The following is a 12,053-nucleotide window of genomic DNA, read 5'->3' on the forward strand; positions in this document are numbered from 1 at the left end:
TTTTCAGAGGGAGTGAATGTTTGCAGAGTGAGTGAATTTTTGCGGAGAGAGTGAATGTTTGCAGAGCGAGTGAATGTTTGCAGAGGGAGTGAATGTTTGCGGAGCGAGTGAATGTTTGCAGAGCGAGTGAATGTTGCAGAGGAAGTGAATGTTTGCGGAGGGAGTGAATGTTTGCAGAGCGAGTGAATGTTTGCGGAGCGAGTGAATGTTTGCGGAGGGAGTGAATGTTTGCGGGGGGAGTGAATGTTTGCAGAGGGAGTGAATGTTTGCAGAGGGAGTGAATGTTTGCACAGCGAGTGAATGTTTGCGGAGCGAGTGAATGTTTGCAGAGCGAGTGAATGTTTGCAGAGAGAGTGAATGATTGCGGGGGGAGTGAATGTTTGCAGGGGGAGTGAATGTTTGCGGGGGGAGTGAATCTTTGCAGAGGGAGTGAATGTTTGCACAGCGAGTGAATGTTTGCGGAGCGAGTGAATGTTTGCAGAGCTAGTGAATGTTTGCGGGGGGAGTGAATGTTTGCGGGGGGAGTGAATGTTTGCGGGGGAGTGAATGTTTGCGGAGGGAGTGAATGTTTGCGGAGGGAGTGAATGATTGCAGAGCGAGTGAATGTTTGCGGGGGGACTGAATGTTTGCAGAGTGAGTGAATGTTTGCGGGGGGAGTGAATGTTTGCGGGGGGAGTGAATGTTTGCGGGGGGAGTGAATGTTTGCAGAGCAAGTGAATGTTTGCGGGGGGAGTGAATGTTTACGGGGGAGTTAATGTTTGCGTGGGGATTGAATGTTTGCAGAGCGAGTGAATGTTTGCGGGGGGAGTGAATGTTTGCGGGGGGAGTGAATGTTTGCGGGGGGAGTGAATGTTTGCGGGGGGAGTGAATGTTTGCGGGGGGAGTGAATGTTTGCGGGGGGAGTGAATGTTTGCGGGGGGAGTGAATGTTTGCGGGGGGAGTGAATGTTTGCGGGGGGAGTGAATGTTTGCGGGGGGAGTGAATGTTTGCGTGGGGATTGAATGTTTGCAGAGCGAGTGAATGTTTGCGGGGGGATTGAATGTTTGCAGAGGGAGTGAATGTTTGCATAGGGAGTGAAAGTTTGCAGAGCGAGTGAATGTTTGCAGAGCGAGGGAATGTTTGCAGAGGGATTCAATGTTTGCAGAGCGAGTGAATGTTTGCAGAGCGAGTGAATGTTTGCAGAGGGAGTGAATGTTTGCAGAGCGAGTGAATGTTTTCAGAGGGAGTGAATGTTTGCAGAGCGAGTGAATGTTTGCAGAGCGAGGGAATGTTTGCAGAGCGAGTGAATGTTTGCAGAGAGAGTGAATGTTTGCAGAGGGAGTGAATGTTTGCAGATCGAGTGAATGTTTGCGGAGCGAGTGAATGTTTGCGAAGGGAGTGAATGTTTGCAGAGGGAGTGAATGTTTGCGAAGGGAGTGAATGTTTGCAGAGCGAGTGAATGTTTGCGGGGGGAGTGAATGTTTGCAGAGAGAGTGAATGTTTGCGGAGCGACTGAATGTTTGCGGGGGGAGTAAATGTTTGCAGAGCGAGTGAATGTTTGCGGAGCGACTGAATGTTTGCGGGGGGAGTAAATGTTTGCAGAGCGAGTGAATGTTTGCGGAGTGAGTGAATGTTTGCGGAGGGAGTGAATGTTTGCGGAGGGAGTGAACGTTTGCAGAGCGAGTGAATGTTTGCAGAGCGAGTGAATGTTTGCAGAGCGAGTGAATGTTTGCGGGGGGAGTCAATGTTTGCGGGGGGAGTCAATGTTTGCGGGGGGAGTGAATGTTTGCGGGGGGAGTGAATGTTTGCGGAGGGATTGAATGTTTGCAGAGGGAGTGAATGTTTGCGGAGGGAGTGAATGGTTGCAGAGGGAGTGAATGTTTGCAGAGAGAGTGAATGTTTGCAGAGCGAGTGAATGTTTGCAGAGCGAGTGAATGTTTGCAGAGGGAGTGAATGTTTGCAGAGGGAGTGAATGTTTGCAGAGGGAGTGAATGTTTGCAGAGGGAGTGAATGTTTGCAGAGGGAGTGAATGTTTGCAGAGAGAGTGAATGTTTGCAGAGAGAGTGAATGTTTGCAGAGAGAGTGAATGTTTGCAGAGGGAGTGAATGTTTGCGGAGGGAGTGAATGTTTGCGGGGGAGTGAATGTTTGCAGAGAGAGTGAATGTTTGCGGAGGGAGTGAATGTTTGCAGAGAGAGTGAATGTTTGCGGAGGGAGTGAATGTTTGCGGGGGAGTGAATGTTTGCAGAGGGAGTGAATGTTTGCGGGGGAGTGAATGTTTGCTGAGAGAGTGAATGTTTGCGGAGGGAGTGAATGTTTGCGGAGGGAGTGAATGTTTGCGAAGGGAGTGAATGTTTGCAGAGAGAGTGAATGTTTGCAGAGGGAGTGAATGTTTGCAGAGCGAGTGAATGTTTGCAGAGCGAGTGAATGTTTGCGGAGGGAGTGAATGTTTGCAGAGGGAGTGAAAGTTTGCAAAGAGAGTGAATGTTTGCAGAGGGAGTGAATGTTTGCAGAGAGAGTGAATGTTTGCAGAGGGAGTGAATGTTTGCAGAGAGAGTGAATGTTTGCAGAGGGAGTGAATGTTTGCAGAGAGAGTGAATGTTTGCAGAAGGAGTGACGTTTGCGGAGGGAATTAATGTTTGCAGAGAGAGTGAATGTTTGCAGAGCGAGTGAATGTTTGCAGAGAGAGTGAATGTTTGCGGAGGGAGTGAATGTTTGCAGAAGGAGTGAATGTTTGCAGAGAGAGTGAATGTTTGCAGAAGGAGTGAATGTTTGCAGAGAGAGTGAATGTTTGCAGAGAGAGTGAATGTTTGCAGAGTGAGTGAATGTTTGCAGAGCGAGTGAATGTTTGCGGAGGGAGTGAATGTTTGCGGAGGGAGTGAATGTTTGCGGAGGGAGTGAATGTTTGCAGAGCGAGTGAATGTTTGCGGAAGGAGTGAATGTTTGCGGAGGGAGTGAATGTTTGCAGAGCGAGTGAATGTTTGCAGAGCGAGTGAATGTTTGCGGAGGGAGTGAATGTTTGCGGAGGGAGTGAATGTTTGCAGAGCGAGTGAATGTTTGCGGAGCGAGTGAATGTTTGCGGAGGGAGTGAATGTTTGCGGAGGGAGTGAATGTTTGCGGGGGGAGTGAATGTTTGCAGAGGGAGTGAATGTTTGCAGAGGGAGTGAATGTTTGCGGAGAGAGTGAATGTTTGCGGAGGGAGTGAATGTTTGCGGAGAGAGTGAATGTTTGCGGAGCGAGTGAATGTTTGCGGAGCGAGTGAATGTTTGCGGAGGGAGTGAATGTTTGCGGAGAGAGTGAATGTTTGCAGAGAGAGTGAATGTTTGCGGGGGGAGTGAACGTTTGCAGAGCGAGTGAATGTTTGCGGGGGAGTGAATGTTTGCAGAGGGAGTGAATGTTTGCGGAGGGAGTGAATGTTTGCAGAGGGAGTGAATGTTTGCAGAGGGAGTGAATGTTTGCACAGCGAGTGAATGTTTGCGGAGCGAGTGAATGTTTGCAGAGCGAGTGAATGTTTGCAGAGAGAGTGAATGATTGCGGGGGGAGTGAATGTTTGCAGGGGGAGTGAATGTTTGCGGGGGGAGTGAATCTTTGCAGAGGGAGTGAATGTTTGCACAGCGAGTGAATGTTTGCGGAGCGAGTGAATGTTTGCAGAGCTAGTGAATGTTTGCGGGGGGAGTGAATGTTTGCGGGGGGAGTGAATGTTTGCGGGGGAGTGAATGTTTGCGGAGGGAGTGAATGTTTGCGGAGGGAGTGAATGATTGCAGAGCGAGTGAATGTTTGCGGGGGGAGTGAATGTTTGCAGAGTGAGTGAATGTTTGCGGGGGGAGTGAATGTTTGCGGGGGGAGTGAATGTTTGCGGGGGGAGTGAATGTTTGCGGGGGGAGTGAATGTTTGCAGAGCGAGTGAATGTTTGCGGGGGGTGTGAATGTTTACGGGGGAGTTAATGTTTGCGTGGGGATTGAATGTTTGCAGAGCGAGTGAATGTTTGCGGGGGGAGTGAATGTTTGCGGGGGGAGTGAATGTTTGCGGGGGGAGTGAATGTTTGCGGGGGGAGTGAATGTTTGCGGGGGGAGTGAATGTTTGCGGGGGGAGTGAATGTTTGCGGGGGGAGTGAATGTTTGCGGGGGGAGTGAATGTTTGCGGGGGGTGTGAATGTTTGCGGGGGGAGTGAATGTTTGCGGGGGGATTGAATGTTTGCGTGGGGATTGAATGTTTGCAGAGCGAGTGAATGTTTGCGGGGGGATTGAATGTTTGCAGAGGGAGTGAATGTTTGCAGAGGGAGTGAAAGTTTGCAGAGCGAGTGAATGTTTGCAGAGCGAGGGAATGTTTGCAGAGGGATTCAATGTTTGCAGAGCGAGTGAATGTTTGCAGAGCGAGTGAATGTTTGCAGAGGGAGTGAATGTTTGCAGAGCGAGTGAATGTTTGCAGAGGGAGTGAATGTTTGCAGAGCGAGTGAATGTTTTCAGAGGGAGTGAATGTTTGCAGAGCGAGTGAATGTTTGCAGAGCGAGGGAATGTTTGCAGAGCGAGTGAATGTTTGCAGAGAGAGTGAATGTTTGCAGAGGGAGTGAATGTTTGCAGATCGAGTGAATGTTTGCAGGGCGAGTGAATGTTTGCGAAGGGAGTGAATGTTTGCAGAGGGAGTGAATGTTTGCGAAGGGAGTGAATGTTTGCAGAGCGAGTGAATGTTTGCGGGGGGAGTGAATGTTTGCAGAGAGAGTGAATGTTTGCGGAGCGAGTGAATGTTTGGGGGGGAGTAAATGTTTGCAGAGCGAGTGAATGTTTGCGGAGCGAGTGAATGTTTGCGGAGCGAGTGTATGTTTGCGGAGGGAGTGAATGTTTGCGGGGGGAGTGAATGTTTGCGGAGGGAGTGAATGTTTGCGGAGGGAGTGAATGTTTGCAGAGAGAGTGAATGTTTGCAGAGCGCGTGAATGTTTGCGGAGGGAGTGAATGTTTGCGGAGCGAGTGAATGTTTGCAGAGAGAGTGAATGTTTGCGGAGAGAGTGAATGTTTGCGGAGCGAGTGAATGTTTGCAGAGGGAGTGAATGTTTGCAGAGGGAGTGAATGTTTGCGGGGGGAGCGAATGTTTGCGGGGGGAGTGAATGTTTGCGGAGCGAGTGAATGTTTGCAGAGCGAGTGAATGTTTGCAGAGCGAGTGAATGTTTGCGGGGGGAGTCAATGTTTGCGGGGGGAGTCAATGTTTGCGGGGGGAGTGAATGTTTGCGGGGGGAGTGAATGTTTGCGGAGGGATTGAATGTTTGCAGAGGGAGTGAATGTTTGCGGAGGGAGTGAATGGTTGCAGAGGGAGTGAATGTTTGCAGAGAGAGTGAATGTTTGCAGAGCGAGTGAATGTTTGCAGAGCGAGTGAATGTTTGCAGAGGGAGTGAATGTTTGCAGAGGGAGTGAATGTTTGCAGAGGGAGTGAATGTTTGCAGAGAGAGTGAATGTTTGCAGAGAGAGTGAATGTTTGCAGAGAGAGTGAATGTTTGCAGAGGGAGTGAATGTTTGCGGAGGGAGTGAATGTTTGCGGGGGAGTGAATGTTTGCAGAGAGAGTGAATGTTTGCGGAGGGAGTGAATGTTTGCAGAGAGAGTGAATGTTTGCGGAGGGAGTGAATGTTTGCGGGGGAGTGAATGTTTGCAGAGGGAGTGAATGTTTGCGGGGGAGTGAATGTTTGCTGAGAGAGTGAATGTTTGCGGAGGGAGTGAATGTTTGCGGAGGGAGTGAATGTTTGCGAAGGGAGTGAATGTTTGCAGAGAGAGTGAATGTTTGCAGAGGGAGTGAATGTTTGCAGAGCGAGTGAATGTTTGCAGAGCGAGTGAATGTTTGCGGAGGGAGTGAATGTTTGCAGAGGGAGTGAAAGTTTGCAGAGAGAGTGAATGTTTGCAGAGGGAGTGAATGTTTGCAGAGAGAGTGAATGTTTGCAGAGGGAGTGAATGTTTGCAGAGAGAGTGAATATATGCAGAGGGAGTGAATGTTTGCAGAGAGAGTGAATGTTTGCAGAAGGAGTGAATGTTTGCAGAGAGAGTGAATGTTTGCAGAGAGAGTGAATGTTTGCAGAGTGAGTGAATGTTTGCAGAGCGAGTGAATGTTTGCGGAGGGAGTGAACGTTTGCGGAGGGAGTGAATGTTTGCGGAGGGAGTGAATGTTTGCAGAGCGAGTGAATGTTTGCGGAAGGAGTGAATGTTTGCGGAGGGAGTGAATGTTTGCAGAGCGAGTGAATGTTTGCGGAGCGAGTGAATGTTTGCGGAGGGAGTGAATGTTTGCGGAGGGAGTGAATGTTTGCAGAGCGAGTGAATGTTTGCGGAGCGAGTGAATGTTTGCGGAGGGAGTGAATGTTTGCGGGGGGAGTGAATGTTTGCAGAGGGAGTGAATGTTTGCAGAGGGAGTGAATGTTTGCGGAGGGAGTGAATGTTTGCGGAGAGAGTGAATGTTTGCGGAGCGAGTGAATGTTTGCGGAGCGAGTGAATGTTTGCGGAGGGAGTGAATGTTTGCGGAGCGAGTGAATGTTTGCAGAGATGTGAATGTTTGCGGGGGGAGTGAACGTTTGCAGAGCGAGTGAATGTTTGCGGGGGAGTGAATGTTTGCAGAGGGAGTGAATGTTTGCCGGGGGAGTGAATGTTTGCAGAGGGAGTGAATGTTTGCGAAGGGAGTGAATGTTTGCAGAGAGAGTGAATGTTTGCAGAGCGAGTGAATGTTTGCAGAGGGAGTGAATGTTTGCGGAGCGAGTGAATGTTTGCAGAGCGAGTGAATGTTTGCAGAGCGAGTGAATGCTTGCAGAGGGAGTGAATGTTTGCGGAGCGAGTGAATGTTTGCACAGCGAGTGAATGTTTGCAGAGCGAGTGAATGTTTGCAGAGGGAGTGAATGTTTGCGGAGCGAGTGAATGTTTGCAGAGCGAGTGAATGTTTGCGGGGGGAGTGAATGTTTGCAGAGCGAGTGAATGTTTGCAGAGCGAGTGAATGTTTGCAGAGGGAGTGAATGTTTGCGGAGCGAGTGAATGTTTGCAGAGCGAGTGAATGTTTGCGGGGGGAGTGAATGTTTGCCGGGGGAGTGAATGTTTGCGGAGCGAATGAATGTTTGCAGAGCGAGTGAATGTTTGCAGAAGGAGTGAATGTTTGCAGAGGGAGTGAATGTTTGCGGGGGGAGTGAATGTTTGCAGAGGGAGTGAATGTTTGCGGGGGGAGTGAATGTTTTCAGAGGGAGTGAATGTTTGCGGAGGGAGTGAATGTTTGCAGAGGGAGTGAATGTTTGCGGGGGGAGTGAATGTTTTCAGAGGGAGTGAATGTTTGCGGGGGGAGTGAATGTTTGCGAAGGGAGTGAATGTTTGCGGAGGGAGTGAATGTATGCAGAGGAAGTGAATGTTTGCGGGGGGAGTGAATGTTTTCAGAGGGAGTGAATGTTTGCCGAGGGAGTGAACGTTTGCGAAGGGAGTGAATGTTTGCGGAGGGAGTGAATGTTTGCGGAGGGAGTGAATGTATGCGGGGGGAGTGAATGTTTGCAGAGGGAGTGAATGTTTGCGGGGGGAGTGAATGTTTGCGAAGGGAGTGAATGATTGCGGAGGGAGTGAAAGTTTGCGGAGGGAGTGAATGTTTGCGGGGGGAGTGAATGTTTGCGGGGGGAGTGAATGTTTGCAGAGAGAGTGAATCTTTGCAGAGGGAGTGAATGTTTGCAGAGAGAGTGAATGTTTGCAGAAGGAGTGACGTTTGCGGAGGGAATGAATGTTTGCAGAGGGAGTGAATGTTTGCAGAGAGAGTGAATGTTTGCAGAAGGAGTGACGTTTGCGGAGGGAATGAATGTTTGCGGAGCGAGTGAATGTTTGCAGAGAGAGTGAATGTTTGCGGAGGGAGTGAATGTTTGCAGAGGGAGTGAATGTTTGCGGGGGGAGTGAATGTTTGCAGAGAGAGTGAATGCTTGCAGAAGGAGTGACGTTTGCGGAGGGAATGAATGTTTACGGAGCGAGTGAATGTTTGCAGAGCGAGTGAATGTTTGCAGAGAGAGTGAATGTTTGCGAAGGAAGTGAATGTTTGCGGAGGGAGTGAATGTTTGCAGAGCGAGTGAATGTTTGCACAGCGAATGAATGTTTGCAGAGGGAGTGAATGTTTGCAGAGGGAGTGAATGTTTGCAGAGCGAGTGAATGTTTGCAGAGCGAGTGAATGTTTGCAGAGCGAGTGAATGTTTGCAGAGCGAGTGAATGTTTGCAGAGCGAGTGAATGTTTGCAGAGGGAGTGAATGTTTGCTGAGGGAATGAATGTTTGCAGAGCGAGTGAATGTTTGCAGAGCGAGTGAATGTTTGCAGAGCGAGTGAATGTTTGCAGAGAGTGTGAATGTTTGCGGAGGGAGTGAATGTTTGCAGAGTGAGTGAATGTTTGCAGAGAGAGTGAATGTTTGCAGAAGGAGTGACGTTTGCGGAGGGAGTGAATGTTTGCGGGGGGAGTGAATGTTTGCAGAGGGAGTGAATGTTTGCAGAGCGAGTGAATGTTTGCAGAGGGAGTGAATGTTTCCAGAGGGAGTGAATGTTTGCGGAGGGAGTGAATGTTTGCAGAGCGAGTGAATGTGTGCAGAGGGAGTGAATGTTTGCAGAGGGAGTGAATGTTTACAGAGGGAGTGAATGTTTGCGAAGGGAGTGAATGTTTTCAGAGGGAGTGAATGTTTGCAGAAGGAGTGACGTTTGCGGAGGGAATGAATGTTTACAGAGGGAGTGAATGTTTGCAGAGAGAGTGAATGTTTGCAGAAGGAGTGAATGTTTGCAGAGGGAGTGAATGTTTGCGAGGGGAGTGAATGTTTGCAGAGAGAGTGATTGTTTGCAGAAGGAGTGACGTTTGCGGAGGGAATGAATGGTTGCGGAGCGAGTGAATGTTTGCAGAGTGAGTGAATGTTTGCAGAGAGAGTGAATGTTTGCGAAGGAAGTGAATGTTTGCGGAGGGAGTGAATGATTGCAGGGCGAGTGAATGTTTGCACAGCGAATGAATGTTTGCAGAGGGAGTGAATGTTTGCAGAGGGAGTGAATGTTTGCAGAGGGAGTGAATGTTTGCAGAGCGAGTGAATGTTTGCAGAGCGAGTGAATGTTTGCAGAGCGAGTGAATGTTTGCAGAGCGAGTGAATGTTTGCAGAGGGAGTGAATGTTTGCGGAGGGAATGAATGTTTGCAGAGCGAGTGAACGTTTGCAGAGCGAGTGAATGTTTGCAGAGAGTGTGAATGTTTGCGGAGGGAGTGAATGTTTGCAGAGTGAGTGAATGTTTGCAGAGAGAGTGAATGTTTGCAGAAGGAGTGACGTTTGCGGAGGGAATTAATGTTTGCAGAGAGAGTGAATGTTTGCAGTGCGAGTGAATGTTTGCAGAGAGTGTGAATGTTTGCGGAGGGAGTGAATGTTTGCAGAGTGAGTGAATGTTTGCAGAGAGAGTGAATGTTTGCAGAAGAAGTGACGTTTGCGGAGGGAGTGAACGTTTGCGGGGGGAGTGAATGTTTGCAGAGGGAGTGAATGTTTGCAGAGCGAGTGAATGTTTGCAGAGGGAGTGAATGTTTACAGAGGGAGTGAATGTTTGCGGAAGGAGTGAATGTTTGCAGAGCGAGTGAATGTGTGCAGAGGGAGTGAATGTTTACAGAGGGAGTGAATGTTTGCGGAGCGAGTGTATGTTTGCGGAGGGAGTGAATGTTTGCGGGGGGAGTGAATGTTTGCGGAGGGAGTGAATGTTTGCGGAGGGAGTGAATGTTTGCGGAGGGAGTGAATGTTTGCGGAGAGAGTGAATGTTTGCGGAGCGAGTGAATGTTTGCAGATGGAGTGAATGTTTGCAGAGGGAGTGAATGTTTGCAGAGGGAGTGAATGTTTGCGGGGGGAGCGAATGTTTGCGGGGGGAGTGAATGTTTGCAGAGCGAGTGAATGTTTGCGGGGGGAGTGAATGTTTGCGGGAGGAGTCAATGTTTGCGGGGGGAGTCAATGTTTGCGGGGGGAGTGAATGTTTGCGGGGGGAGTGAATGTTTGCGGAGGGAGTGAATGTTTGCGGAGGGAGTGAATGTTTGCGGAGGGAGTGAATGTTTGCGGAGAGAGTGAATGTTTGCGGAGGGAGTGAATGTTTGCAGAGGGAGTGAATGTTTGCAGAGAGAGTGAATGTTTGCGGACGGAGTGAATGTTTGCAGAGCGAGTGAATGTTTGCGGAGGAGGTGAATGTTTGCGGAGGGAGTGAATGTTTGCGGAGGGAGTGAATGTTTGAGGAGCGAGTGAATGTTTGCGGAGCGAGTGAATGTTTGCACAGCGAGTCAATGTTTGCAGAGGGAATGAATGTTTGCAGAGCGAGTGAATGTTTGCAGAGGGAGTGAATGTTTGCAGAGAGAGTGAATGTTTGCAGAGCGAGTGAATGTTTGCAGAGGGAGTGAATGTTTGCAGAGCGAGTGAATGTTTGCGGAGGGAGTGAATGTTTGCGGGGGGAGTGAATGTTTGCGGGGGGAGTGAATGTTTGCGGGGGGAGTGAATGTTTGCAGACGGAGTGAATGTTTGCGGAGCGAGTGAATGTTTGCAGAGCGAGTGAATGTTTGCAGACGGAGTGAATGTTTGCAGAGCGAGTGAATGTTTGCAGACGGAGTGAATGTTTGCAGAGCGAGTGAATGTTTGCAGACGGAGTGAATGTTTGCAGAGCGAGTGAATGTTTGCAGACGGAGTGAATGTTTGCAGAGCGAGTGAATGTTTGCAGACGGAGTGAATGTTTGCGGAGCGAGTGAATGTTTGCGGGGGTGTGAATGTTTGCAGAGCGAGTGAATGTTTGCAGACGGAGTGAATGTTTGCGGAGCGAGTGAATGTTTGCGGGGGTGTGAATGTTTGTGGGTGGGAGTGAATGTTGATGTGTGGGGTGCCAATCAAGTTTTATCCTGGAGGTGTCGAGCTTCTTGAGTGTTCCAGAGCTGCACTCAATCCGTAGATATAGGTGAGCTCCTGCTTTGCCCACCCAATCTAATGCCGGGATGAGTTGGGAGTGAATCAAATGCTGAGACTGCCGAGCTCCATTTTGGAGCCATGGATGGTTCCCCTTTCTACTGCCCCAACTCCACAGTCTAGGTGATCATGGCTCTCATCCCCAGATCATACTGAAGGGTCACTCCCCGTCAGGGTGGGAGCTACCTATGGAGTCCTGACTGAAACCAGAATTTCCTGCTCGGAGGTAGATTAGGCCCAGGCTCAATTTCAAGTCTACTTTCTCCTCCAAAGCAGCACTGAATCTGTCTGTAACACAGCAGGGTCTGCTCTAGACCAGATAATATCGATGTCACTCAGCTTTCACACAAATAGTGTTCTATTTGTTCGCGATTATTCTGTTCATTTACTGACCTTAGGTGTTGAACTGTGACCCAGAGTCGCACTACTATACTTGGATGCAGCAGTCGAACTATATTTTTTCCTGGGCACGGTGTCACTCAGATACAAACCCTCTTTCTGCTGTTTCCTTCTATCCTCCAGAGTGCGGAAGTTCTTTGGAATGAAAGGTAATATATTCAAATGAGTACCTCTCGCAAACAAGTAGAAATATAATATAACATTTGTCAAAATAGAACACTGTCCATGCTAAAGTCATGCTTTGAAAGATACACTTCGTGTCAGGGTCACAAGCACTTCCTGGTCACCGTTACTGAGACTAACTTAAACTCCAGGTTTATTCATTTAAATTCTACGAGCTGCTGTAGTGGGATTTGAACCCCGGTTCCCAGATGATTGTGAATTAGCCATAAATCTCCCCATGAAGGGCAATAAAACACAGTAAGTCCCAGTTTTGAGTTGCTCTATTAGAAGTCATTTTGCTTTAATTTCAGTCAGATAATGGGGTCTGCATTCCTGTTCAGCGATGGAGTTTGTTTTGCACCGACTCCGACTCAGGCTCCCCTCCTGTAAGGCAAAGCTGCACCTTGTTGCTCACTTCAACATCCAACCCTCACAGCAAGGAATCGGAGAGAGGCGCAGGGAGCGGGGGAACCGGAGGGTGGCAGCGTCGGCAAGAGAAGGGTCCACAGCAACCAAGAGACTCAGAGAGAGACAGAGGCCTCGAGGTGGAAGGTCAATGTGGGAGGTGGGAGGGGTCAATGTGGGAGGGGTC

Source organism: Mustelus asterias, chromosome 17 (assembly GCF_964213995.1).
Source record: "Mustelus asterias chromosome 17, sMusAst1.hap1.1, whole genome shotgun sequence".
NCBI lineage: Eukaryota > Metazoa > Chordata > Chondrichthyes > Carcharhiniformes > Triakidae > Mustelus > Mustelus asterias.